General features: G+C 42.8%; 1 long non-coding RNA gene across 5 annotated transcripts in view; it reads left to right on the top strand.

Moving 5' to 3' along the window:
- Nucleotides 1–1,053: 1,053 nt before the first annotated feature.
- The window catches only part of LOC110259442 (uncharacterized), a 425,304-nt gene continuing 399,365 nt past the window's right edge, over nt 1,054–26,992 (top strand). For 3 of the 5 annotated variants that reach the window (XR_014838573.1, XR_014838571.1, XR_014838574.1), the window contains exon 1: nt 1,058–1,155. This is a non-coding gene — a long non-coding RNA (uncharacterized LOC110259442). Of the gene's footprint in view, nt 1,156–26,992 lie in introns of all 5 variants that reach the window. The other 2 variants (XR_014838572.1, XR_014838575.1) reach the window with 2 other exon arrangements.

Below are 26,992 nucleotides of genomic sequence, written 5' to 3'. Positions count from 1 at the left end.
CACATGTCAGAAGGAGGATTGTCTGCTTCAGGTGATCTTGGATCCGTGATCCATGATGACATTCGTGGTTGGACGTCAGAAACAGACGATGTCATGGTTGAGGATCCTGAGCAGGATGGAGCAGAACAGGGTGAGGTGTCATCATATTACTCAGGTGATTACACCCTTTAAAACTTATGACTTGTTTATTTTTAATTTTCCATTTAATATTTTTGGACTCTGGTTGAGCAGGGGTAACTGAAACCACAAAAAGCCAACCCGTGGATGGGGGGGGGGGGCTTCTGTATATGAATAATTAACTTTTTCTTTTTTAAGAAAAAATTTTTGAAGTTTAATACAGTAAATACAGTCAATTTTATACTTTGGCAGTGTACAGTTGCTTAATTTTAACACATATATATGGTCATGTAATTACTACCACAATCAATATATAGAACAGTTCCATCACACCCCGAAATTCCCCCATATCCTTTTATCATCAATCCGTCCCCACTCCTCAGCCCCCCAGATACCATTGGTCTGTTTTCTCTCGCTGTAGTTCTTACCTTTTCCAGAATGCCGTGTAAATGAATCATATAATATGCACCCTTATAATTAACTTTGAAGTATAATTCAACCAGTTGGCTAATTCAACGAACTGTGCTATGGGATGAAGATAATATGATCCAGGTGTGTTTCTTTGCACTTAACGTAACAATGAGCACGAGAACGTAAAACACGAAGAGAAAGGACTTACTTGTCTGTCTCACCTACTTGGTGTCTCAGATAAACTTTGTTCACTGTACATCTCTCAGTGGCTCCTGGAACCTACTGATGGTCTCGTTAATTAAAAAGCAGCATATGCTGTGGGGCAGCGCGTCTCAAGCATTAACATGCATATGGGTCACCTGGGGATCTAGTTAAAATGCAGATTTTGATTTGGGAGGGCTGTGATGGAGCTAACTAGCTCCAGGTGAAGGCATTGGTGCTCACCCACGAATCACAGTGTGAGCGACTAGGCTGTCGAAAACAGGATGATTCTTCTGCGCATGTGTACTGCTGGGGAACCCGGATAGGAGGTATCAGAGCCGAAGTTAGTTTAAACTGAAAATTTAGCAGGCTCGACTCAACTGGAACGAGAGCTATCCTCTGAGGTCAGCCTCATGAGATGCACAGGTAAGGCCAAAATGACCTTTTAAAGAGCAACACTTTGCACAAACATTTAATTGAAATTTTCAAGATTCGGGGTCATACAGTAAAAGAGAGTGAGTTTGGTCTTCTCAAATTAAGTGCAGAGGTTATAGGACACCTCACCCATTTAAAACAAACCAATCAATCTGAGCATGTATCTTCCAGAGTGTCTTGTGTAGAATTTGCCTGAACATAACCCTTCATTCTTGATAATACCAGAGTGAGGTAATTGCAAAAATATATCCACAATTCGCTAAAATTTTGTTTGAATATATTATTGTCATTTATTGATTGTGACATTCTAGGACCTAGGTTAATTGCTTTATACAGATCTAAGTGTAATTTTTATAATATTCTTAGAGGAGTGTATCATCTTCCACATTTTCCCCCATTTTTTCCCCCGGGTGAGGAAACTAAGAATCCAGAGATGAAATAACCTCCCTAGGGTCTCAAAACTAATCTGTGGCAGAGGGCAATTTGAACTCAACACTTTTCCCAACATCTAAATATTGAACCATTACCCAACTTTTCTGTGAAACTCATTTAAATATTGAGGTATGTTGACAAATAAAATGATGGCAATAATTGAAAAAATGGATTCTTTCATGAACTCTTAGAGAACCAGTGTTAAATGACTGCATAGAATTTAATTGTTGGATCAATAGATTGTGTAGTCTCTTGTACCTAATATGTGGAAGAATGTCCTTGGTACAGGGGTTTGAAAGTGACCACTCCAGGAGGAATGTGACCGTGCTTGTTTTGTGTCCTCACTTGTAAATGGGAAAAATAGCTATCTTGTAAAAAACAAAAACCAAACAAAACTTGAACGCATGTTGCTCTGAGGCAGGACACGTGCCCTTCTGTTTCAGGTCAAGTCTCACCTTTGTAACTTGCCTTGCCTCTGAAAGCCTTTGAGTGTTTCAGGGCTCACATAGAGTTTTGATGAGATGTATTGGGAAGATGAGAAATCCTCAGTCTTTTCCGTATCTTTAGTAGTCTCAGGTTTTAGTTGTTTTCTAAAGAAACCCTGCCTGTGAAGTTGATAATGCAAATGGTTTGACAAGGATTCTGCTGGTGGGAAATCCTGTTCTTAGGCAATTTTCAGGTTTATATAATCAATTCTAAAATAGATGGAATTAGAAGATTCCAGCTAAGGGAAAATCTCATTATCCACAAAGTGTAGCATTATTCTAAGTAGGGCCTTGCTCAGCCATTAGGAGAGAAGTGTGTACTTTGGTGACAGTCCCCAAAGCTGTCTTTTTTTTTTTTTTTTTTTTTTTTGCCTTTTCCTTTACCCTAAAATAAAATGTTCTTCAGAAAAGATTTTAATGTGTGAATAGTCTCAGTGGCATTCTCTTTAATTTTCCTAATTTCTTGAAGGATTTTTTTTTTAACAGTTTTAATTTAACCAAGAGCCATAACAACCTCTATAGTATTTCAACCTGTCCTCAGTTCCTTTGTTTGTAGTTTGAAAATGAAAATTATACTTTAAAAGGTTATTTGTGGCATTCCCGCCATGGCTCAGTGGTTAATGATTCCAACTAGGAATCATGAGTTTGTGGGTTCAGTCTGGCCTTGCTCAGTGGGTTAAGGATCTGGCATTGCTGTGAGCTGTGGTGTAGGTTGCAGACGCGGCTCAGATCCCGCGTTGCTGTGGCTCTGGCATAGGCCCGTGGCTACAGCTCTGATTCGACCCCTAGCCTGGGAACCTCCATGTACTGCAGGAATGGCCCTAGAGGAGGCAGAAAGAGAGAGAATTATGGAGAAACCGCAGGGGCTCCGAGAGAAATTGGGACTTTGTGACATTTGCTCCCAGTCTGTGAAGGTAGAAGGGAATTAATATCTTTTGAGTGCTTATATGCCAGGCATATACTACTTCATCGAATCTTTACAAATTCTACACTATAGGGATGTTTTCATTTTTACAGATGAGGAAACTGGTTCTGAGGGGTTATGAAACTTTGTGAAAGCTACTCCCTAATGAATAGCAGATCTGGGCTTGGAACTCATCTCCCTCGCTTGAAAGTTCTTCATATCTCAGTACAGTCCCTAGGCAGTGGACCCAGAAGGTGGGCCAAACAAGGACATCATTGGCAAAATCCATGAGAGCAAATGAGCCAGAATTTAAACAACGCTGATGGGGGCTGGGAAGGTGGAGAGTTTACCACAGGTGGAGAGTTTACCACAGAAATCATTCTTTGTGATTTATTAGCCTTTCAGATGTGGTATGGTGAATTGCTGACATGGTTTTTTGGGGTACTTTGATGAGCAGCTGAAGATGTCAAAAGGACTCTTATCTAAATTATCCCTTTGATCTACTATCCTCTCTTTAAAGAAAAAAAAATTTCTAGTCTATATTAACTTCCTTCTTTCCATATGTCAGCTTTCCACTGATGTATAGTTTGATTTAGGGGCAACTGAAATGACAAAAGCATTGATTTAAATAATCACATTGAGCATAGCTCAAAATATTTAAATGATGGAGATAAATGAAATAAAATTTAATTATTTGAATCAATTATGTCAGTTTCTAATTAATCTATGAATGTAATTGACCTAGACAATTTATGGATTTTGATATTTTTTGATTATGTTGACCCATGAGTTTGATGCCTTTCTCCCCAAGTGATCATTTTTCTAAGGATATTTCCAAGTCCATCCAATCTCGATTCCCTCTAAGGACATGAGACAGCCTTGGACAGTTAGATGATCTTAAATTTGAATGTAGACATCTGAAGACTCTACACTTGCATTAATAGAAGAAATGGGTGCAAGCATGAGAAAGAGATGCAGACTGAAGGATTAGGTTCTTACATGTACTATAAAAGTGTCAATTGAAATTAGGCTGCCTTTTCTGGTCTCCTTTACTAAGGAGATTGCATTGGATTGCAAATTAGTTAACTTGAAGGGATCAGTTCTCTTACAAACAGTTAAGTCTTTAGAGGAAGAATAGAGAGAGATCATTGCATTTTTATCCTGCTGACATTCTGGAAGAGGATCTTGAGTCATTCTGGACCATCTGTGTTTGCTTGTGGTGTTTTAGGATTTGTGATTCCAGTCTATTAATTGACTCACACTGGGAACGTGGTGGAGCCTCGGCTCTCACATTATCCTAAGCTCTTAGGCGCTCTCATCTTTGCACCTGACTTCAGTCTTGGTTCCACAGTTTATCATCTCCAGCCAGTATCTCTCGTCTGTGTTCCAATCCCATTTATTTAACCGCCTACTTGCTATGGATGCTTGGATGTCTCAATGATACCTCAAAACTAAGCTTCAGTTTCCCAGGGCACTTGACCTTTGCTTTCCACAACCAGGCAAATCATTTTAAAAGAAGAACCATTTAATTTTTTTTTTCTTTGAAGATAATTTAGATAAGAGCCCTGCTCATCAAAGTGCACCAGTAAACCTCTGGGGTTTCTCCATAATTCTCTCACCCAGTGGAATATACTTGTTGGATCCATTCAATAATATGGGCAACTCTTTTGATCTTGTTAGACTGAGGAAGTGAGACTTTTTTCTTGTTTTCTATTTTTTTGTTCTCTTATAACTAAGTGTCCATTGATACAGAATTTGTTCAAAGAAAAGAGAAATTTTTTTGAGTTCCCTGATGACTCAGTGGGTTAAAGACTCAGTGTTGTCACTGCTGTGGCTCAAATTGCTGCTGTGGCATGGGTTCAGTCCCTGGCCTGGAAACATCCACATGCCATGGGCACAGCCAAAAAAGAAAGGGAAAAAAATGTCCTGGTAATTTATTAATTTTATTGTTTGAGCTTGACCAATATCTTGGATGTGATAAAGTTTTCCTTAGACTGTCATATTCTTTCTGTTAACAATTACCTAGGAATTTACCTTTTGAGATGAGTTTGCACTGTAGTTTGCTTGGCATATTGTCTGGCATGTAATAGATGCTCAAAAAATTCCAGACCCAATCAGCCTGTTGTACAACCATCACCATGTCAACAATAACAACTAAATTATAATGACTCTTAACCTGTAGACTGGAGTCCCCAGAAGTATCACTGTATACTCAAGGTCAATCTTGCTCCTGTATTTTTCATGGTTACTGAGCAGCAACTTCAGTAGACACTTCACAAAAGGAAATCCAGAAGACTAATACATGTTGGGAGCTATGCAAAATGAGATCATGTTGAGATATCACTAACACATCAGATTGGCAAACATTTTAAAGTCTGACAATAACAAGTATTTGTAAGATCGGGGGTTAAGGAACTTGCACATGGCTGGTTAGATGGTCGATCATTTTGTTTATCATTTTTGGATAATGGTTTTATCTAGTAAATTTGAAGATTTGTGTATCCACTGACCTAGCAATTCTCCTCACAGGTATAAATCCTAGAGATTTCATTCCCATCTGGATACATGTATGAGAATGCTCATAGTCCCAAACTGGAAACAACCATAGAAGGAAGAAAGAAATGATGAAATACTTACGTGTAGGTTACCATGGAGAACAATGACAATTAACTACAACTACCACAAATTTGCTAGAACATAAGCCTCATGGAAGGAAGAATATTATTATTATTTCAAGTGCCTAGAACAGAGAACCTGGTTCACATTAGGAAGATGCTCAGTGAATACTGAGTGACCTTAACCATATGTGGATATTAAGTATAAAGATAAACCCGTAACATCGAAGTCAGGTTAGGGTTACTTCTAGAGATGAAGGCGTAAGTTGGGACTGGGAAGCAACTAATAGAAAAGCATCTTCTGAAGTGCTGGTGGTTTCTTGACTCAGGTGGTCATTCTAGGGTGTTCACTGTATACCTTAAACTATGCGCTGGTTTTATATGCTTTCTTATATGTAATGTTTTGTAATGAAATGGCTAGTGCAACAAGTCTTCCAATTTATTCGGTTTCAGTTTTTTTTTTTTCTTTTTGTCTTTTTATGGCCTCACCTGAGGCATGTGGAAGTTCCCAGGATAGGGGTTGAATCAGAGCTGCAGCTGGAGCCTGTGCCACAGCCACGGCAGCACAGCATCCAAGCCGCATCTGTGACCTGTGGTGCAGCTGGGGCAACTCCGGCTCCTTAATCCACTGACCCAGGCCAGGGATTGAACCCTCATTCTCACAGAGACTATATCAGATCTCTCTTAATCCACTGAGCCACAATGGGAACTCCTGGTTTCAATTTTCTATACTTATTTTGGAGCATAGGTGAGAGGAAGGTGCATGTTGCAGGCTCTGGAAAGATCACAGGGCAACTGTTCTCCCTGGGACTGTATATGAACGTCAAATTGACACTGTGACCATACAGGTTTTGATTACCTGCCTTGTTCTAGGTTTCCCATGTTACACAGCCAGTCAGTGATAAAGCAGGAATCGAACCCGAGTCTCTAGCGTCTAAGCATCTACCACGGACTGGCTGTGTAACGTGGAAAACCTAGATTGAGGCAGATTCCTCAGCTGTGAAATGGATGTGATAGGAACCACCTGACAAAATTGTACTAATTAAATGAAAATTAAACAAAATAAATCACATAAAGCATTTTTACCTCCAGAGACTGGGCTAGTCATGGGGTGCTTTTGTGCAAATTAGAAAAGGCACACTCCTCCTCTCAGACACTGACCTGGGTGGGGTCCATAGCTTGGTGAGCAGGTGACACCACTGAGTCACAGTCATGCCTTGGATCCCACGTTGCTGCGGCTGTGGCTTAGGCTGGCAGCTGAAGCTCTGATTCAACCCCTAGCCTAGGAGCTTCCATATGCTGCATGTGTGGCCCTAAAAAAGCAAAAAATAAAAATAAAAAAACAAAGCCAAACACATTTTGCACATTTGAACATATGAAAAAAATGTAATCATCGTCATAGTAAAAAATTATTTTTGGTAAAAAGTGTGAAACTCCGCTTAAGAATTCATTTGGTGATGAAGTTTTATTGGCCTGGACAATCCTGCAAAGCCCCTCTCACCCCTAACGGTCTCTGATTCTTAAAACTTCTGGATGGCAGCATAATGCCAGTTAACATGTGAGTTTTGGTATCAGACTCTGTTCTGCTCACTTCTCCACTCAAATGGAAGGTCCTTGAGCTCGTTATTACCTCCTGGAATTTATGGTTGTTGTGATGGTAACATGATTAATAGGTTTAGCAGAAAAGTAGATGCTCATAATTTTAACAATTTTAATTGTGTATTAGATACATCCCTGTATCCTAATTTTTGACTTTTCCATAGACCTCACTGTTACTCTCCCAACACAGAGCTTGGCTAAGGAGCGGTCTGGCCCTGTTCAGTGGCATCCTGGGTGACCTGTATTTCTTTTTGTAATTTTATTATTATTATTTTTTAAAATTTTATTTATTATTATTATTATTATTTTGTCTTTTTGCTATTTCTTGGGCTGCTCCCGCAGCATATGGAGGTTCCCAGGCTAGGGGTCTAATCGGAGCTGTAGCCACTGGCCTACGCCAGAGCCACAGCAACTCGGGATCCAAGCCACGTCTGCAACCTACACCACAGCTCATGGCAACGCCGGATCGTTAACCCACTGAGCAAGGGCAGGGATCAAACCTGCAACCTCATGGTTGCTAGTCGGATTCGTTAACCACTGTGCCACGATGGGAACTCCCTTTTTGTAATTTTAGAAATGGAGGAGGGCCTTTTACCCTTAACAATGAGAATGTTTCCCAAGCATTGGGGAAGCAGGAAGTATGTTTTTTCATGTGGTCCCTGTAAGAGAAGCTTAACAAATCGCTTCTCCTCTCCCCTTTCTTGCTATAGAATGAATCTGTCTGACCAAATCTGGATATGTCAGGGAGAAATTTCACTTAATTTCACCCTCTCTCCTTTTAGATTCTGTGTCCGAGTATAATTGATAGACAAATGACAGTAGAGGCTGACAAGGGCTTTGGATTTTGCTTACTGATTTATTCTCACTGGAACCGTAAGTTTGAATTGCCCTGGTAAAAATCAGATTGGGGAGTTCCTGTCATGGCCCAGTGATTAATGAATCTGACTAGTATCCATGAGGACCTGGGTTCGATCCCTGGCCTCATTCAGTGGGTTAGGGATCTGGCGTTGCCGTGGGCTGTGGTGTAGGTCACAGATAAGGCTCGGATCCTGTATTGCTGTGGCTGTGGCGCAGGCTGGGCAGCTGTACCTCCGATTTGACCCATAGCCTGGGAACCTCCATATGCCGTGGGTAAGGCTATAATAGACCAAAAAAAAAAAAAAAAAAAAAAAAAAGAGAGAGAGAGAGAGAGAAAATTGAGTAACCACTCTTGGGAGTTTTCAAAATAGTTGGAGAGCAAGTCTTTCCTCAAGCAAACTCTGAATAGTATTTTATTTCCTCCCATCTTCCTCCTAGTAGGAAGGAATCAAGCCAACCAAGATGGTGTTAGGTGTGTGCAAGTGGAGAGCAGATTTTAAATGAGGACACTGCCCCCTAGTGCTGAAATGTAGCCCAGCCAGGAGCACCTAAACCACAGCTCATACACTTGTGAGCTTTTCTTGTTAGCCCCAAAGACCCAGGTTATTGCCCTGATTTTGTCTTATTCATGGGTGCTCAAAAGAATTCATGGTAATTACACAGGATAAGAGAAATCTGTAGCAGTAACTATTGCCATTTGGGGTACTGGTTGGAAAACAAGCATGGACATTTCCAGAGACGGTGACCTTATGCAACTATAAGGCAGAAGTTAGATGGAGCATCTCATTTCAGTGACGAGTTTGGGCTTGTTAGGTTTTCTTTCACATCTGTGGTAAGTGGCTGCTTACTGGGTGGCATGAATCTTGCCATCAGGATGTGGAATCTGTTGTTTTTCATGGATGATAATGTCTTTATATCATTTATAGACTTTGTATTACATATCGCTGGGTGTTAGATTCTGTAGACCAGGTCAGGATATTGGATTTAGTTTTTTAACTCAGAAAACTGGCTAGGCCGAAGGCCAATCTGGGCTTTGTTATCAAGGAGAGCAAGCATGTTAAAATGGCTCCTCCCTCTGACCACCTGTATCGGGCAGGGGACAAAGGCCATACAGTAATTTGAAAAGGAAAAGTTAAATGCAAATATTAGCTATTACTGGGGATTGGAGAGGTAGGGAAATGGCTAGTCAGGAACAAAGAGAACTTTAAGGAATAGCAGCTAAGGGAAATAGCCACTGCCCCTAGGGCTGAGAGAGCCCTGAAGGAGGGAGCAAATCTGAAAAGACCCTCCTCTGCCCCCGCACCCCTGCCGCCCAGTCGAGTCTCAGGGCTGAGAGCCAGACCTCACTGGAGAAGGTGCTGCCACGACCCACTCCGCAGTGCAGAAATCACTGAGGCGCCACATTGGTGGAACTTGCCAGAAATAGATCTTCTGGGATGCTAAGGGAAGCTGTTTCGAGGGAGGTGCCAGGCCTTGGGGCCAGAGGGTGTCAGAGGATGCTGACAGGGGCTGCTGCAGGCTGCTGGCTGTGAGATGCCTTCTACCACCCGCTTCACTGGCCACAGCGAGGCCTGGAAGCCGTGAGAAGCTGTGTGTACATTAGGAGATGGCCAGGAAGCTTAAAGCTGTGCCACTTGGCAAAAAAAAGTACGGTTCCTTTTTCCTTCTCAGGCAGGAGGTGGTGAGGGGTAGGTCTGGATCTGAGAGTCAGTCAGTTGATAAGGGACATGCTGCGTTCTCTCCAGTTCTCAGTATTAGAAACGTCTGGGGGGATCTGCTATTGTTGCAATATAACCCCTGCCCCCTCCTCCTTCTGATACCCCCCAGCTAAGCCCCTGGAACCAGGCGCTGAGGATACAATGTGAATCAAATGTTCTCTTGACTAATCTCTTAAATTCGTGGGGAGAAGAGGCCCCCCCAAACCCCCCCACCCCCGCCTCAGTGAGTAAGAAACCTTGGCCACAGGCAGTCCCCTGGCAGAGTGAGGTCTGGGAAACTCACTGGAAGTGAGAAGGACAGGGGAAGGTGAGGAAGTTAAAATGACCAGGAGAAGGATGACTCACTAAGGCTGCAGGGCATGATGCATGAAGGCGATTGCTCTAGACTGGCTGCTGTGCTCCCCCTCACCTTTGTCCATTGAAGTGCCAACGCCTAGGGGGATGGTTCTGGCAGGTGGGGCCTTTGGGAGGTGATGGGGATTGAGGACAGAGCCTCCATGCAGGAGAGCAGTGCCCTTGTAAAAGAGGCCCCAGAGAGTTCCCTCACCCCTTCCACCGCGTGAGGACACAGCACGAAGACGGCTGTTTATGAAGCAGGAAGCTGGCTCTCGCCAGACACCAGCTCTGACAGCTCCTTGATCTCTGTTTTCTTCTCTAATAAACTTTGGGCATGCCTCTAAGATTTTGATTGAACAGGCTCTTCTTTTTTTTTCTCTCTGTCTGTCTCTCTCTCTCTCTTTTTTTTAAAGACTGCTGCCTCGGCATATGGAAGTTCCCAGGCTAGGGGTCGAATTGGAGCTACAGCTGCCGGCCTCCGCCACAGTCATAGCAACGCCAGATCCTAACCACATCTGCAACCTACACCACAGCTCGTGGCAACCCAGGATCACTGAGCGAGGCCAGGCATCAAAGACCACGTCCTCATGGGTACGAGTTGGATTCATTTCCACTGCACCACGAGGGGAATTCTCAGAACAGGCTCTTTTACTTGAACAAAAACCATACAATTTCACAGTGGCTAAAACACCGCTAAAATGTGCGTCCAAGGTCATTTAAAATACAACCCTTACTGAAAGTCCCTTTCTCTCTGGTGCCCACACAAGGTCAGAGTGTAAAGCTGGCACCAGGGGAGACTCTGGAGACACAAGCTCTTCTGTGATGCCCAGTTAGCTGTGGCCTATCTTCCAAGCTCCTGACTCCCTTGTTAGTCATCTACTGAAACCTGCAGTAGATGCGACAGCCAAAGATCTCTAGGCAACTGATGAGAGACATTCTGTGGTATCATTTTCCAGGCACCCTGCCTGGAATTTAATTTTCCATTTGAAATTCCCCTGCTTCCTTGCCCTTACTCCTAAAATACCCCACTGAAGAGCTTTCATACTTGCTATTGGTACCTCTCTTGGTCCCACCATTTCTTGAATATTTCTGTTCTTACATTCAGGGATGGATGCAAGCAGGCTTTGTGGACCTGAAGCTTACATGATTTGGGGTTGGCGGGGGGATGGGGGGAGCCTGTGTAGCAAAAGAGTATCAAGAGTTCCCCTGTAGGCCAAGAAGATAGGTGGTGTCTTGCAGCTCTGGGATAGAGGTTCCATCCCTGGCTTGCACAGTGGGTTAAGGATCTTGCACTGCTGCATCTGGGTCATAGGTTGCAACTGCAGCTTAGATCTGATCCCTGGCCCTAGAACCCCATATTCCACAATTGGCCAAAACAAGGGGAAAAAAAGAATATCAAATTATGAATACAAAACTAGGCATGAAAGTAAGTAGGTAGAATGAGAAGATAAGTCACAGTAATTTACAAATTTAAAAAAAAGCTTGTAAATACTATAAACATAACACAATGCAAATATATATGTATATATATATTTATTAGTCAAGCATCTGATGTAGCTTTAAATAAATTTTTCCCTACCTTTCTTGGTTCTGCATGTTCTTTGTCTCTTTGTGGGATAAAATTCTCTAATATAATCTTCTACAGAGAGAATATAAAGACAGTTCAGTCTTTGCTCTAGCATAATTGACCAATAATTGTTTCCTTATGCTTGGTACTTGGGATACATAAAATATACAACTTGACCTAAAGACACCCTATTGTTTGTATTATTGCTGTGGGTTTGTACCCAGCAAAGCTAGGAACTCTGATAAACTCTATTTTATATGATTCACCAAAAAAAAAGCAAGTTTTTTTGTTAATGTTTCTTCCATCATGATCTATCCCAAGAGATTGTATATAGTTCCCTGCGCTATACAGCAGGACCTCATTGCTCATCCATTCTAAATGTAATAGCTTGCATCTACTAACCCCAAACTCCTTGTCCATCCCATGCTCCCCCCACCACCTTGGCAACCACAAGTCTGCTCTTGATGTCTGCAAGTCTGCTTCTGTTCTATAGATAGGTTCATCTATGCCGTATTTTAGATTCCACATATAAGTGATATCATATGGTATTTGTCTTTCTCTTTCTGACTTACCTCACTTAGTATGAGAGTCTTTCACTGCATCCATGTTGCTGTAAATGCCATCGTTTAATTCCTTTTTTTTTTTTTTCTTTTTGCCATTTCTAGGGCCGCTCCCACAGCATATGGAGGTTCCCAGCTAGGGGTCGAATCGGAACTGTAGCCGCCAGCCTATGCCAGAGCCACAGCAACTCGGGATCTGAGTCATGTCTGCAACCTACACGACAGCTCATGGCAACGCCAGATCCTTAACCCACTGAGCAAGGCCAGGGATCGAACCGGCAACCTCATGGTTCCTAGTCAGATGGGTTAACCACTGCGCCACGATGGGAACTCCATTGTTTAATTCTTTAGAAAACTAAATATAGAAGAACCATATGATCCTCCCATAACTCTTATGGGGACAGGGTCACTCCCTTCTCAGAGAAACAGTTTTTCTCTTGGTTTCCACAGCGTTGTGTTCTCCTGGGATTTTCCTTTTCACAGGCAGTTCCTTCTCTGTCTCCTTTGTGTGCCATGGGCTCAGTACTTGGTCTGCTGCTTGTTTACACTTACTGTCTAGTGATCATGTCCAGCTCCATCCTTGCATGTACCAGTTAGAAAATGATGCCCCCAAATTTATGCATCTGGACTGAACCTCTCCCAGAGCTAGCGAGAGAGCTTGCTGTCCTCCTTGGATTCCAATGAGCATTTCAAAAAATCAGTATGTTCAGAGTTCTCGTTGTGGTTTAGTGGAAATGAACCCTATTAGTATCCATGAGGATGCAGGTTCAATCCCTGGCCCTGCTCAGTGGGTTAAGGATCTGGTGTTGCCATGACCTGTGGTGTAGGCCAGCAGCTATAGCTCCAGTTTGATCCCTAGCCTGGGAACTTCCATATGCTGCAGGTGTACTAAAAAAAAAAATCAATATGTTCAAAATGAAACCCAATCCCTAACCTGTCTTCTCCATGTTAGCAAATGCTTCTGCCATTACTCAGCAGGTCAGTCTAAAACCAAGGAGTGGTCATTTGATTTTGCTCTTTGCCTCTCATACCCGTCAGTCTGTTGACAAGTGCTGTCAGTCCTACCTTCATAATATAGTCTCAGTCTGACCACGTGCAGCCCCTCCCCCTCCAGCCTCCCTAGTTAATTCAGTATGATCCCAGTCACTGCCTGAGCTATTGTCTTTGCTTCTCAGCTGGAACCCTATTTCTACCCCTGCCTCTGACAGAAAGTTTTCTTTCATCCTTTGCTTGGAATCCCCTCACTGGCCTCCTGACACATTCAGAACTGAATTCAAAATCTTAGCATGACCTGCAAGGCTCCACAGCAGTGGTTCTCAGAGTGTGGTCCCCAGGCCAGTGGTCTCACAATCATATGGAACTTGTTAGAAATGCCCTTTCTCAAGCCCCAGCTATTGAAACAGTAACTCTGAGAGTGACCAGCAACCTGTGTGTCCACCAACCCTCTGGAGGGTTCTGAGGTAGGCTACGTGGATTTGCATGGCCTGGCCCAGGGTTGGTTTTCTGTCTTCATCTCCTAGTCCTGCCCCACACTCCCTCCCACTTCTGCCTCTGGAACTTGACAGATGAAAGCTTTGACACTTGTGGTCCCCAGCCCACACTCTCCTCTCCAGCCCCATGGGTGGCTCCCTCCTTGCTTCAGGCAGGGCTCTGCTCGAGGGCCATCTCCCAGGGGGGGCTCTCCCTGGCCACTCCCCCCCACACAAATCACTCACATTCTCCCCTTGGCCTACTGTTGCATCTCCATGGGTCATGGATCATTTTTATTTATTATCTCTCTCTCTCTGACTAAGACATAGCTATGAGGTTAGGGATTTTTGTCTCCAGCCAGGCCATCTCCAGCACCTAGAACGTTCTCTCGCACATAGTAGGAGCTCCATGAATACTTGTTGAATGAGTGAATGTATTGATGATATTGAATAGTGCAAGAGCCACTTCTCTGTTTTTGCCCCTAGGAAAGTTCTCATGAGTATACCTGATTCCTCTATTATTATTATTACCATTATTATTATTATTACTAACTTTTTAGGGCTGCACCCATGGCACATGGACATTCCCAGGATAGGGATGGAATTGGAGCTACACCTGACCACCTACACCACAGCCGCAGCAACGCCAGATCCAACTTGTGTCTGTGATCTACACCACAGTTCACAGCAGCACTGGATCCTTAACCCACTGAGCAAGGCCAGGGATCAAACCCCCATCCTCGTGGATACTAGTTGGCTTCATTTCCTCTGCAACACAGCGGGATCTCCAAGATCCTCTATTGTTAAGTGAACTTTTGTAGACCTTAGCCCAGTTTAGGTGCATTTTTTTTTTTCCATAGCCACAAACCTGAGAGTAGAGTGATGAAGTGGAAAAGGTCCCAGATTTAGTGACAGTTAGCTTGTCTTTTTCTTTGCTCTCTGGCTCTGTCCCAGTTGCTGACACTGGGCATGGGTTTGAGCCTCATAAGCACCCTTTTTTGGTGTGGCAATTACCCAAAATAGAGATGAACTGAGGATTAGATGAATATAAATTGCCTTTTCCAGTGCCTGACACGGGTAGGTGCTAAAGAATGGCAGTTTTTCTTTCCAATTTGGTGTTCTTGGTTTCGGAACAAGGGAGATCTCACCAAAAGGCAATGGAAATGGCCCAAATATCCCTGGGTTAGTGGGAGGTGGTTTAGAATGAGGGAGATTCTTGGCTGCTCAGAATGCTCAGTTCAAAGCAGGACAAAGCAGTTTTCGGAGGTGCCCAGCATCTGGAGGCTCTGCAATTTTCTTTTCTTAGAAAAGCTTTCTTGCTAACTCATCTGTGACCCACTGTTGACATTGTTAAAACCCCGCACGATGTGCAAATACAGAGCTGGGCACGCAGCGGCTGTGGTGGTGTTGCTGGCCCACCGGCTGGGCAGTTCATTCAATTTGTGCGAAGGGTGAGTGGGTGAAATTCTGGGGAGGCCCCAGAGGCTAAGGGTGAATGGCAAGAGTTAAGATTGTGTTGATTTTGCCTGTTGATTGTGTGTTTCAAGTGAGTCTTACCAAAGCCAGCCAGTCACACTTGCGCCATCACCTTACTCTGGAATCTCAAGGTGTTTTCTTCCCATCAATACAGCTTCCAGAGGTTCCTGTGAGTTTGTGCTCCCAGGGAAAGGCCGGCTGGCTCAACTGGAATGGCTCCAATTGTGGATTCTTCTCCTCCCAGGTCTCCATTGTCAGTTTTCCATTCCTGCGCCTACCTCTGTTCTCCTTCCCTGGGGCGCTGCCTCTGAAAAACATCCTCTCCCAAAGACAGTCGTTGGCCATGACTTTGGATTGCTAGTCTTGTCGCCATTGGCATAAGAAACCAAAGGCCTCTGAGATCTCTATGAATTGAATTTCAAAGGCTGAACTTTGGTGAGGGAATTAGGGACCTGATCTCCATTGGAAGCTTCTAGGGTCCCTCAAAGACAGTATTGCTTGTCTGCTTCTTGTGTGATTGCCAGTCTCTGAGGCTTGCAAGGTGTTGCTTCCTTTGTGCTCTGTGGAATCTTGGGCTGGGTTGTTTTTCTTACTTCATTCAAATACTTAGCTCACATTTGACTTTCCGAAGGTTTCCAAGCTTGCCAAAACAAACCTATAGAATTGTCAAAACATTAGCTTATTAAAAACAGAGCTATTCTTGAATGATTTCCGTAGTAGTTATTTTCTCCATAGCTTGCTCAGACTTGGTGAACTTTTGAAAAGCCCCATATCACAGGGTTACCTCAGCCCCAACCTAATAATTCTCTTTTCTTGTTTTGCTCAGTGTAAAACTGTGGACATGAAGCAGTGAATTTCCTGTATTCCTTCACAAAATCTAGCCATTCCACTGCCATTGATAAATGCTGATTTCTTTTTACCAGTAAATCATTTAAAGCTTTCTCTTAAGTCAGCATAGAATTCTGAATATCTGCTGAGAGCTGACAATCTCTTTCAAGGCAAATATATTGGTGAAGCTTATGAATAAAGATTGTTCACCATCTGTCTCCTGTTTTTACTTATTAAGGATATTAACTCTTTGTCATAGTATATATTACAGGTTTTTTTTTTTTTTTTTTCCCCCTCAGTGTTTTGTTTAGCTTTTAACTTTGTTTTTCTGGTGTGTTTTGTCCTCCAAATATCTTACATTTTTATGTGGTAAACCTTTTAATGTTTTTTGTTGATGGTTTGCCTTCTGAATATGCTCATTTTTCTTAAAAAATTTTTTTTTTATTGAAGTATAATTGATTTACAAGGTCGTGTTCTTTTCTGGTGTATAGCAAAGTGGTTGTATAATATATATATTTTTCCATGTTCTTTTAACTGTAGTTTATTACAGGATATTGAATATAGCTCCCTGTGCTATACAGTGGGAGCTTGCCGTTTATCTATTCTGTGTGTTAGAGCCTGCATCTGCTAATCCCAAGCTCCCAATCCACCCTTCCCCCACCCCCTACCCACTTGGCAACTACAAGTCTCTTCTCTATGACATACGCTGATCCAGTTTCTCTCAGTAAATGGGAAAAATTTTCAATGACAGAAGCCACAGAAGATGATTTTTGTGGCGTAGGCACCTTCTGCCCCTTTTGGATTCATAAGATGTGTTAGAATTCCTTGGGAGTAAGAAAAAGAATGTATGTATATGCTTGACTGGGTCACTCCACTGTATAGCAGAAATTGACAGAACACCATAAACCAACTATAATGGAAAAAGGAAAAATCATTAAAAAAAAAAAAAAAAGAGTTGCTTGGGACCTGTGGGGTAGTGAGTTTGGTACCAAGTATCCCAACACAGAGGTCAACCTGGGGTTGGTTTACAAAGGTTGTCTACAGTGAGTTTGGCCACAGCAGAATCTAGCTGAGCTTTCCCAGCCTTCTCTGGGGAAAAAGCACATAAGCTGCTTTAGGGAAAAGGATTGGCCATGCCCAGCAGGGTAGTATTCTTCCACTGACTTGTGCTTTGAGACTGCTAAGTACTTTGAGAACAGCACTGCACACACAAGTCAAAACATCCTTCTCCTGTTAGAGCCCCCAACACTGTAATGCTTTTTTTCTCCCTCCTTGAAAGACGTTCTTCCTTCAGCTCCAACAAAGAAGCTGTAAATCTCTATAGTCCCTCTCTGAGCATATGCTTTCACACGTTTGTGGTTGTAAACAGAATAAACAGTTAATGTTACAATACATGCATCTTTTCATATTCCTATCCATTTATCATTTTTATGGACTGTGTAGTATTCTATTAATTGGATCTATCAAAATTTCCCTTACTTTTTGGTCTTAGCTTGGGTTCCCCCTCTGGTAGACCTTAGTTGAGGATTTGGGTGTAAGAAGCTGATGTGGGTGGTGATCCCAGGAAGCTTTTGGAAGGAAGGGGAAAGTGAGACAGGAGAAGGAAGAAAACCTAGGTGGCATTAACCAGGGTAACCAGGGCTCAGGGAGGGTAACCAGGGCTCAGTCTCCAAGAAGTTATATGGGATCCTATGCTGGTGAATCCGATACTCCATGAACTCTCCAGTGGTGGTATCTATACAGGCAGCATAAGCAAAGACGGCAAACCTCATACTTGGGGTACATACACACACACATATATATGTATGTATAACTGCGTGTACATATATATATATATATATACACACACACACATATATATGTATGACTGAGTACACACACGCACACCTATATATTCTTTTTCTCATATTTTCTTCCATCATGTTCTATCGCAAGAGATTACACTCTAAATGTAATAGTTTGCATTTACTAACCTCAAACTCTCAGCAGCAAGCAAACTTACGGTTACCAAAGGGGAAGGCAGAGGTTGGAGGAAAGATAAATTAGACATTTGGGATTAATATATGCACACTACTGTATGTAAAACAGATAACCAACAAGGACCTACTGCAGTAGACTGAATATCTTATAATAACCTATCATGGAAAAGAATCTGAAAAAGAGTATGTGCACATAAATATGTATAACTGAACCACTTTGCTGTACACCTGAAACTCACACAACATTGTAAAGCAACTATACTTTAGTTAATGAAAAAAAAAAAAAAAGGCAACTCCTCTGCAAAGTCTTCTTGGGTCCTTCGGTGGAAGGTGGAAGTACATTTCTCCCCAACGTTGTTACCACCTCACTATAGTGGTTAACTCTTTCCAGTTTTTGTTTAGCATTGAGAGGCACTCATGGAGTGGGGGCTCTGAGGCATGCCATCCTTGTGTTTTCACAGACCACAAGTTTTTATTTTTTGTCTTTTAAGGTCCACACCTGCAGCATATGGAGGTTCCTAGGCTAGGGATCAAATTGGAGCTGTAGCCACTGGCCTATACCACAGCCGCAGCAACACCAGATCTGAGCTGCTTCTGAGACCTACACCACAGCTCACGGCAGTGCCGGATCCTTAACCCACTGAATGAGGCTAGGGATCGAACCCATGTTTTCATGGATACTAGTTGGGTTCATTTCCGCTGAGCCATGACGGGAACTCCTCAGACCACATCTTCTACATTGTTGATAGCTCTTCTCCCTCTCTTCAACTCTAGACGGTTTGAGGTCGAAATGTGTCTTCCATTGTTCTTGTCCTTTTCAGTTTAGCACTTATTGTATCATCTGATAACTTTTTTTTTTTTTTTTTTTGTCTTTTTGCTATTTCTTTGGGCCGCTCCCGCGGCATATGGAGGTTCCCAGGCTAGGGGTCGAATCGGAGCTGTAGCCACTGGCCTATGCCAGAGCCACAGCAACACGGGATCCGAGCCAAGTTTGCAACCTACACCACAGCTCACGGCAATCCCGGATCGTTAACCCACTGAGCAAAGGCAGGGACCGAACCCGCAACCTCATGGTTCCTAGTCGGATTCATTAACCACTGCGCCACGACGGGAACTCCTCATCTGATCATTTTTGAGTGAAATTAGTAAATGCCCTGGACCAACTATCCCGAGCCCCTAAGTTTATTCATATATTCATATTTAAAAAAAAAAGTCTTTGGTGCAAAGTGTAAGTGGCAACTAATGGTGGACTGTTCAGTCATCCCTCATTTAATTACCAAATACTATTTTAATTAACATTTTTTTGTAATAAAAATACATAACATAAAATTTACCTTTTGGGAGTTCCTGTTGTGGCTCAGCAGATTAAGAACCCAACTAGTATCCATGGGGATGTGAATTTGATCCCTAGTTTCACCAGTGGGTTAAGGATCCAGTGCTGCCATGGCTTTTGGTGTAGGATCCCATGTTGCTGCAGCAGCTGCGATTTGTCTCTTATCCCGGGAATTACCATGTATCGAGGGTGGGGCCATAAAAAGAAAAAAATTATCTTTTTGAGTATTTTTAAGTGGTGAATTTAGTGGCATTAAGTAAACTCTCATTGCTGTACAACTATCACTACCATCCATTCCCACAACTTTTTCAACTCTGCCAGATGAAACTAATTAGTTATTTTCATTTAAAAATGTTTACTTTGGAGTTCCCTGGTGGCTCAGTGGGTTAAGTATCTGTTGTTGTCACTGTTGTGGCTCTGGTGACGGCTGTGGTGTGGGATTGATCCCTGGCCGGGGAGTATCTGTATACTCCAGGCGTGACCAAAAAAATATATTTATCAAAATAATACATGGACATAATTTAAAAATAACATAGGACAACTGGTCTTATAAGGACAAAGGTCAGCGTCCCCCTTCTCTCTCTTTCCTTGACTCATTGGAGAAGGAACTGCTTTATACCCTTTCAAAGGTTTCTTTTGGTGTTTATCTGCGTATTTACACACATTAAGTTTTTAAGTTTTTTCATTTTTTAACAAATAAATGTTATTGGAGTATAGTTGACATACAGAGTTGTGTTAGTTTCAGGTATACAGCATAGTAAATTAGTTGTACATGTACATATATCCATTCCTTTTCAGATTCTCTTTGCATATAGGTTATTACACAGTAACGAGCAGTTTATTCTGGGCTATAGAGTAGGTCCTTGTTACCCGTCTATTCTATATAAGCAGTGTGTCTATGGTACCACAATTTAAGCTGTATCATTTTCACATTATTGCTAGACTTCTGTGATAGGAATTGAGGCTCCACTTCGGTTCTCTTCTCTCTGTTGTGGTCACTCTCCCAATCTTCCCTCTAGTTATTCCACAATTTTTGGTTAAATCAGTAATGATCATGACATAGTTTTGAAGAAGTGAATAATTAGTGTGTTACACTGTTTGGGTTCCTAGTGATATGTAAACCTGGGGTGAAGGGGAAGGAGGGGGCTGAGTTCACTCTGAAGTCTTTTTTAAATTAATTAATTAATTTATTTATTTTTAAAGCAGTATCGTTAACCCACTAAGTGAGGCCAGGGATCCTACTTGAATCCTCATGGATAATACGTGGGTTTGTAATCCTCTGAGTCACAATAGAAACTCCCCTTTTTTCTTTCTTCTTTCTTTTCTTTCTCCCCTCCCTCCTTTCTTTCTCTTTCTTTCTTTTCTTTCTCCCCTCCCTCCTTTCTTTCTTTCTTTCTTTCTTTCTTTCTTTCTTTCTTTCTTTCCTTCCTTCCTTCCTTCCTTCCTTCCTTCCTTCCTTCCTTCCTTCCTTCCTTCCTTCCTTCCTTCCTTCCTTCCTTCCCTCTTGCTCTCTCTCTTTCTCTCTTTCTCTTTCTTTCCCTGCTGCAACACTAGGTTCCTTTGCTGTGCTTGGAATCCCAGCATTTTGAACCTCTCATGCTTGGCTTCTCTGGAGAATAAACTTCACTCTCCAATGAGGGTGGGGCAGGGAGCCTGGTGGTGGTGAGAAAGGTAGTCGCCTGGCTTTGTGGGGATGGGTTTGGGTGGGTGGGGGCTGGCTCTCAGCTACTCTGTTTCTAGACTTTCAACCAAGCCCTTTTCCTCTCCTCCTCACTTTCCCTGCCTTTGATTCCAGGGGCCTCCTGACACACAGCAACTCTCAGTGGTTCTGCAGACTGGATTCCTGTGCTGCCCTGCGGCACTGGTCTTACGGGCAGTTGGATGGAAATACCGCTGTTCTGTAATGCCCACCAGTCCTCAGCCTTCTGCAAATGCGCTAGGATCTTTTGTCTGTTGCGGCCTCCTCTCTCACTCTCTTTGTCCTTGTAAGTCATGGCTTTTAAATGTTGTCATTGTCATTTTAGCTGAGGGTTGGGAGGAAAAGGACATGGATGCATATGGTCAGTCAGTCATAATTAACCTGAAATTCACATGCATTTTAAATAGAGAAAAGACCCCAACATTTAATATTTATTTAAAGCTCATGAAGGAGCTCCCATTGTGGCTCAGTGGCTAAGAACCTGACTAGTATCCATGAGAATGTGGATTCAATCCCTGGCCTTGCTCAGTTGGTTAAAGGTCTGGTGTTGCTGCATGCAGTGTAGGTTGCAGACAGGGCTCTGATCTGGTGTTGCTATGTCTGTGGTGTCGGCCAGCAGCTCCAGCTCTGATTCGACCCCCTCCCCCCGCCTGGAAACTTCCATATGCCCTGGGTGCAGCCCTAAAAAGAACAAAAAAGAAAAAAAAAAAAAAGGGTCATGAGGCCACTACCCAACAAGTGAAGGCAGAGGGCTGTCAGGTGGACTAGCCAGTCTTTCTTCCTTGTTCTCATCTTTTCTCAGGATGTGGGGAAGATCAGGGAACAAAAGCAAAACTTGAAAAAAGAAAGTCATTTTTGGAAGAGCTCACTGCTATGAAATGTTCAGGATATTGTGGGGTACGAGCCTCAACAAAGAAGACCTTGAAATCAGATTTGCATGATATGTCTTTGACATGTTTAATATTTCAAATTCTAATTTTATACGAGCTTGGCAAGGATATTATTTTTCAGAGATGACTCTTCCATTTGAAGGTGAGTAAAAGAGTTAACATTAGGGTGTAGTTTGGACTCTAGCATGTTATGAACATTCCTTCAAGCTGGGGCTCACAAGTTCAAGTTTTGGGAAGAGCTGTGAACTGCTTTCTTATTGCTTTGTTCACTGCCCCCCCCCCGCCCCCCCCCCCCCCCCCCCGCTGACGTGGGCCTGTGGGTGCTCCATCCCGTCAGCCTGGACTCTCATCTGGAGCTTTCTCTGGAGTGTTCACATTTTGCCCTTTATGTCTGATGCTTTTTTAAAATGCAGTTTCTTAAATGGAAGGAAATTTTCTGCCACTGAAGGACACAAAGGCCCTTCCCCTGTCCTTAGTGTTTCTTTAGGGAGACACAGAAGTTGGCAGCAGCTTGGGATAGAGGATCTCCGTTGCTCCTACCCTTTGTTCGGCAGACCCAGGCCTTGGAAGATCCAAGGACTCGAATATTTGGCAGAGGGCAGCCGTCTGGTTCAGCGCCTGCCGTCCTTGCTCCTGGATCCTTGCTCCTGAATCCTTGCTCCTGCTTCTTGCCAGTAGGTGGCAAGCTAGGCCTGGGAAAAAACAGGAAGAACTTGGGCTTGTGTGCAGTCGGGTTTTCCCCTGCAAGACTTGGTGCTGCGCTGTGATGAATTCTCTGAAGAAAACTGAAGGATTCCTGGGGGCGTCTCTCCTCAGACCAGTTAATATTAGCTGTATTTTTTTTCTTTAAATAAGTGTGTTTGTATCTATGTCTTTCTCTCATGTAAATCCTTAATATGAAAACGTTCTCATCTCCTACATGCTGATTTTTTTCTGGCATCCAGTTCACAAGATAGCGTTCTGGCCTGACGGACAAAACTGCTTTGGGAGGGTTGATTAAGCTCCGATTAGAGGTGAGGATTTGGGATAAACCAGACCAAACACTAGACCCTGAGGTCAGAAGCAGAGAGATTGGAGTCGGTTCATTGAGTCAAAGCCAGGACTCTGGTGGGTGTAGGCAGCCAGCCACTCGGCCACTGGGGGAAAGGGAGGCAGAAGAGAGTATGGCAGGCAGTGTGGACCAGGAGCTGGCACGACAAAGCAGGAAAGGCATGTCTGGGGTTGTTCCAGGCACCAGCCCCCATAATCCTGTTAACTCTGGGTCTGCCAGTCTGCCTCCTGGCAGGCACATCTTGGCACGTGCTAAGAACTTGGGATTTGGAGACAAAGAGATGTGGGCTTGAATTCCAGCTCTGGCAGCTCCTAGGACTGTGAGGTGTGGCTGTTTACACACCTTCCTTGAGTCTTTTCTGGTGATAATACCTTAAGTTTGTTGTCAAAGTTAAAGGAGAAGGCATATTATTGTTCCTGGGATGGACTAGGTGCTTTATAAATGGTATCTTTTAGTATGATTATTCACTTATTAAGGCAGAATGAAAAGGCAAAATAAAAGATCTTTTTAATCTTTGGTCACAAGAGGAAATAAATAGTAGAAAACATCACTAAGCACCTGTCTACCCTGGAAGGGTACGTCCCTTTTTTCCATCTCTCTAGAGAGTCCAGTATATCTTTCCTTCTTTGCAGTGGGTGCGAATATTCTGAGCATATCTCAGTAGAGCACCTTGAAGATGGCAATGAAACAGTTTTTAGCAGAGTTCCTGTTGTGGTGCATCAGAAATGAATCCAACTAGTATTCATGGGGACTTGGGTTTGATCCCTGGCCCCGCCCAGTGGATTGGGGTTACGGAGTTGTGGTGAGCTGTGCTGTAGGTTAGGATTGGACCCCATGTGGCTGTGGCTGTGTCCAGCAGCTACAGCTCTGATTGACCCCACCCTGGGAATTTTGATATGCTGTTGGTGCGGCCCTAAAAAGCAAAAAAAGAAAAAGAAACATGTTTAACTTGTAAGGGTGCACATTGCTTTGTATTTAGTATGTATCTCTGTCTTTTTATGCAGATAGTAATGATACAGTGTTTTCTAGTCCGTACATATTTAGCTTCATTTTGGCTGGAGATACAGAAGTATGTTCAAAGCATTTCCAAAGATACTTTTATTTTTTATTTATTATTTTTATGCTACACTGTGGCATGCAGAAGTTCCCAGGCTAGGGCTAGAACTCAAGCCATGGCAGCGACCTGAGCCACAGCAGTGACGATGTGGGATCCTTAGCTTGCTGCGGCACCAGGGAACTCCCCCAGATATACTTGAAAATAAGGAAGCCACAATAGAGGGCAGACACAAGGAAGGGGACATCACTCTCCTCCTCTTTCTTGGCTTCCCAGCCAACTCTTTGATTCTGGGGTGAATAGCATCACCCCCTCAGATCTATACACTAGCTTGGGCTGTGGAAAGGCTTGAAGATCCCAGAATAGAGTTTGTTTTGTGTGCAGGTGTGTGAGTGTCACAGCTGTCTCTTAAGTCACTGACTTGGCATACAGACATTCCAGTTTTGAACTCTCACGCCTCTGATTTTATTGTGATCCAATTTGTTGGTGACCTTCACCTAAGAGTTGATGATGATGGTCAATCTGTAAATTTATGTATTTGGGGGAATCTGCAGTCTTCTTTGCCATGTGCTATGTGGAAGCTCTGCTGGTAGGCACAAATGGGATGGAGATGGAACCTTCCACCCCGTCCATAGACAGTTCTGCCCCATAGAGATAGACTATCCCACAGCCACAGGATCTTCCTGAATCCAGATAACAAAGGTACGTGGTTTGAGGGAGGCATAAGGATGAGAACTCGAGAGGAGAATTCAGGCCTCACTGGAAAGTAATTGTTAGAAACACCATCCCATTCAAGGCATTTGGCTATGGTGTTCTCTGGTAACTCAGCGGGTTAAGAATCCAGTATTGTCACTGCTACGGCTCTGGTTGTAGCTGTGGCTTGGGTCCGATTCCTGGCCTGGGAATGTCCTCATGCTGTGGGTACAGCCAAACCAAACCAAACCAACAAAAAACCCCCCACATCAGCTGTGTTATCCATTAAAACAGAGGCCGGCATCTTCACTTAAAATACACATTTTTATATTTCCTGTTTACTGTCAAAACAGGATTTTATTGAGCGAGTGCTATGAAAATATCACTTTGTGGTTTGAAAAGAAAGCAATTGCTGATTTGCTATAAAAGGAGTTTGGGGAGGATTTATGAGAGTGGTATTTTCTTTTGTTCTGTGGATCAAAAACTCCACAGCAGGTTACTGATAGACTAGAACATCTCTAGGTTAACTGCCTGCCTGGCTTTGGGATCCACTGCCCAGGGGTCATGGAAGAACTTGATCTGAAATGGTGGTTCCTAAGTTTTCTATCACTAAATACCCTTCTTCTTGCTATTTTTTTTTGGTCACAAGCTCCTCAATAGTAAGCTATATTTATGAAAACATTTCTCATTTCCTTTTCCACTGAAGCATTCGGTATACTTGTCTAACATGCTGGTTGTATTTTAGCATTTGAGGCTGTGTCGTTGGTAAGATGTTTATTAAGACTTTAGGTATACAAAAAGATTGTGCTCATTAATCTCCAAGAGATTCAGGAACTCCAGTTTGGGAACCACCATGTTCAAAGATCCTGCATTCTCTCAATTTCTCCTTCCTTCCTTCTCTCATTACAAAAAACCTGCAATCTCTCTCAATGAGTTCCCTAGTTACTACGACAGTGCTTTGGATGTTTGACCACAGGATGAGATATTTGAAAGTGAAATTGTCCTGGAAATTCTTTTGAACATACCTCCTAATTTTCATGACACCATCAAGATTTACAGAATCTTAGCTATAAGCATTATAATCACTTTATTAATAAATATAATAACTATTGCTGGTATGACAGAATTTACTGCGTTTGGTGGGCTAAGTCCTTTACATGCATTAATTTTATATCATAATAATACTATGAAGTAGACAACAGCTTACTGTCCTATTGCTAGGATGAGGAGGTGGAACCCAGTTCTCAGACTATGGAGGTCATGCTCCTGTTCCCTCCCTTTTTTTTAGGGCTGCACCTGTGGCATATGGAGTTTCCCAAGCTAGGGGTCATTGGGAACTACAGCTGCTGGCCTACACACAGCCACAGCAATGCAGGATCTGAGCCGTGCCTGCGACCTACACCGTTGCTCATGGCAACGCGAGATCCTTAACCCACTGAGCAAGGACAGAGATCAAACCTGAATCCTCACCGATACTAGTTAGATTCGTTTCTGCTGTGCCACAACGGGAAGTCCTGTTGCCTTTGTAGTTTGGTCCTTCATAAGTGGAACCTGAGAAGTCTCAGGTTAAGATGGGGAAGATGGTTTGCTTTTGAGCTGATTTCTTCCTAGAGAGACAAAGGAGAGGCCAGTTGTAATAGGTGGTCTCCGTAACCTTTGGATCTGCTTTGTTCTCAAACACCACAGGATGATCTGCCAGGACAGGGCAGTGAGGACAGCAAAAGCTTGTTGATGGTAAAGTGGGTTCCTGTAACTGACTGTGATCTTCTTTGGGCGGCTGCTGGATTTTTCATATGATAATATTTGATCTGAGAAGAAAAATATTTTTCCATGAAAGCCTCTGGGAAGCAGCTCAGTGTTATTTGGTTTGGCTTCAAGTGTTCTCCACCTGATAATATTTGAGAAGAAAAGTATTTTCCCCGAAAACCTTTAGGAGGCAGCTTAGTATTATTTAGGTTTGGCTTCCTCTGTGCCCCCTCATTTGTTTACAAACCTGAAGTTCTGTTTTTCAATTCTGTACTGATGTCCTTGGAATGATGGTTAATTGATCTATCTATGTAGGTTCCTATCAATCAATCAATCAATCATTTACCTATGATCTATCAGTCTTTCTGTATATATCTAGTTCTATCTGTCTAGATCTAGCTATATACCCATATCTACATATATTTTTATACCTATTTATATACATTTCATATATAAAATGTAATATATAAATCATGTATACATTTACATATAATATATAAAATATATAGCATATAAAACATACTTTATATAATTAT

This window comes from Sus scrofa, chromosome 2 (genome assembly GCF_054392235.1).
Source record: "Sus scrofa isolate SSC_HxYL_T2T_F1_AM1 chromosome 2, Sscrofa_HxYL_maternal_Yorkshire_Landrace_v2.0, whole genome shotgun sequence".
Taxonomy (NCBI): domain Eukaryota; kingdom Metazoa; phylum Chordata; class Mammalia; order Artiodactyla; family Suidae; genus Sus; species Sus scrofa.
Note: the sequence above shows the minus strand (reverse complement) of the source record. Positions and strands in the feature narration are given on the sequence as shown.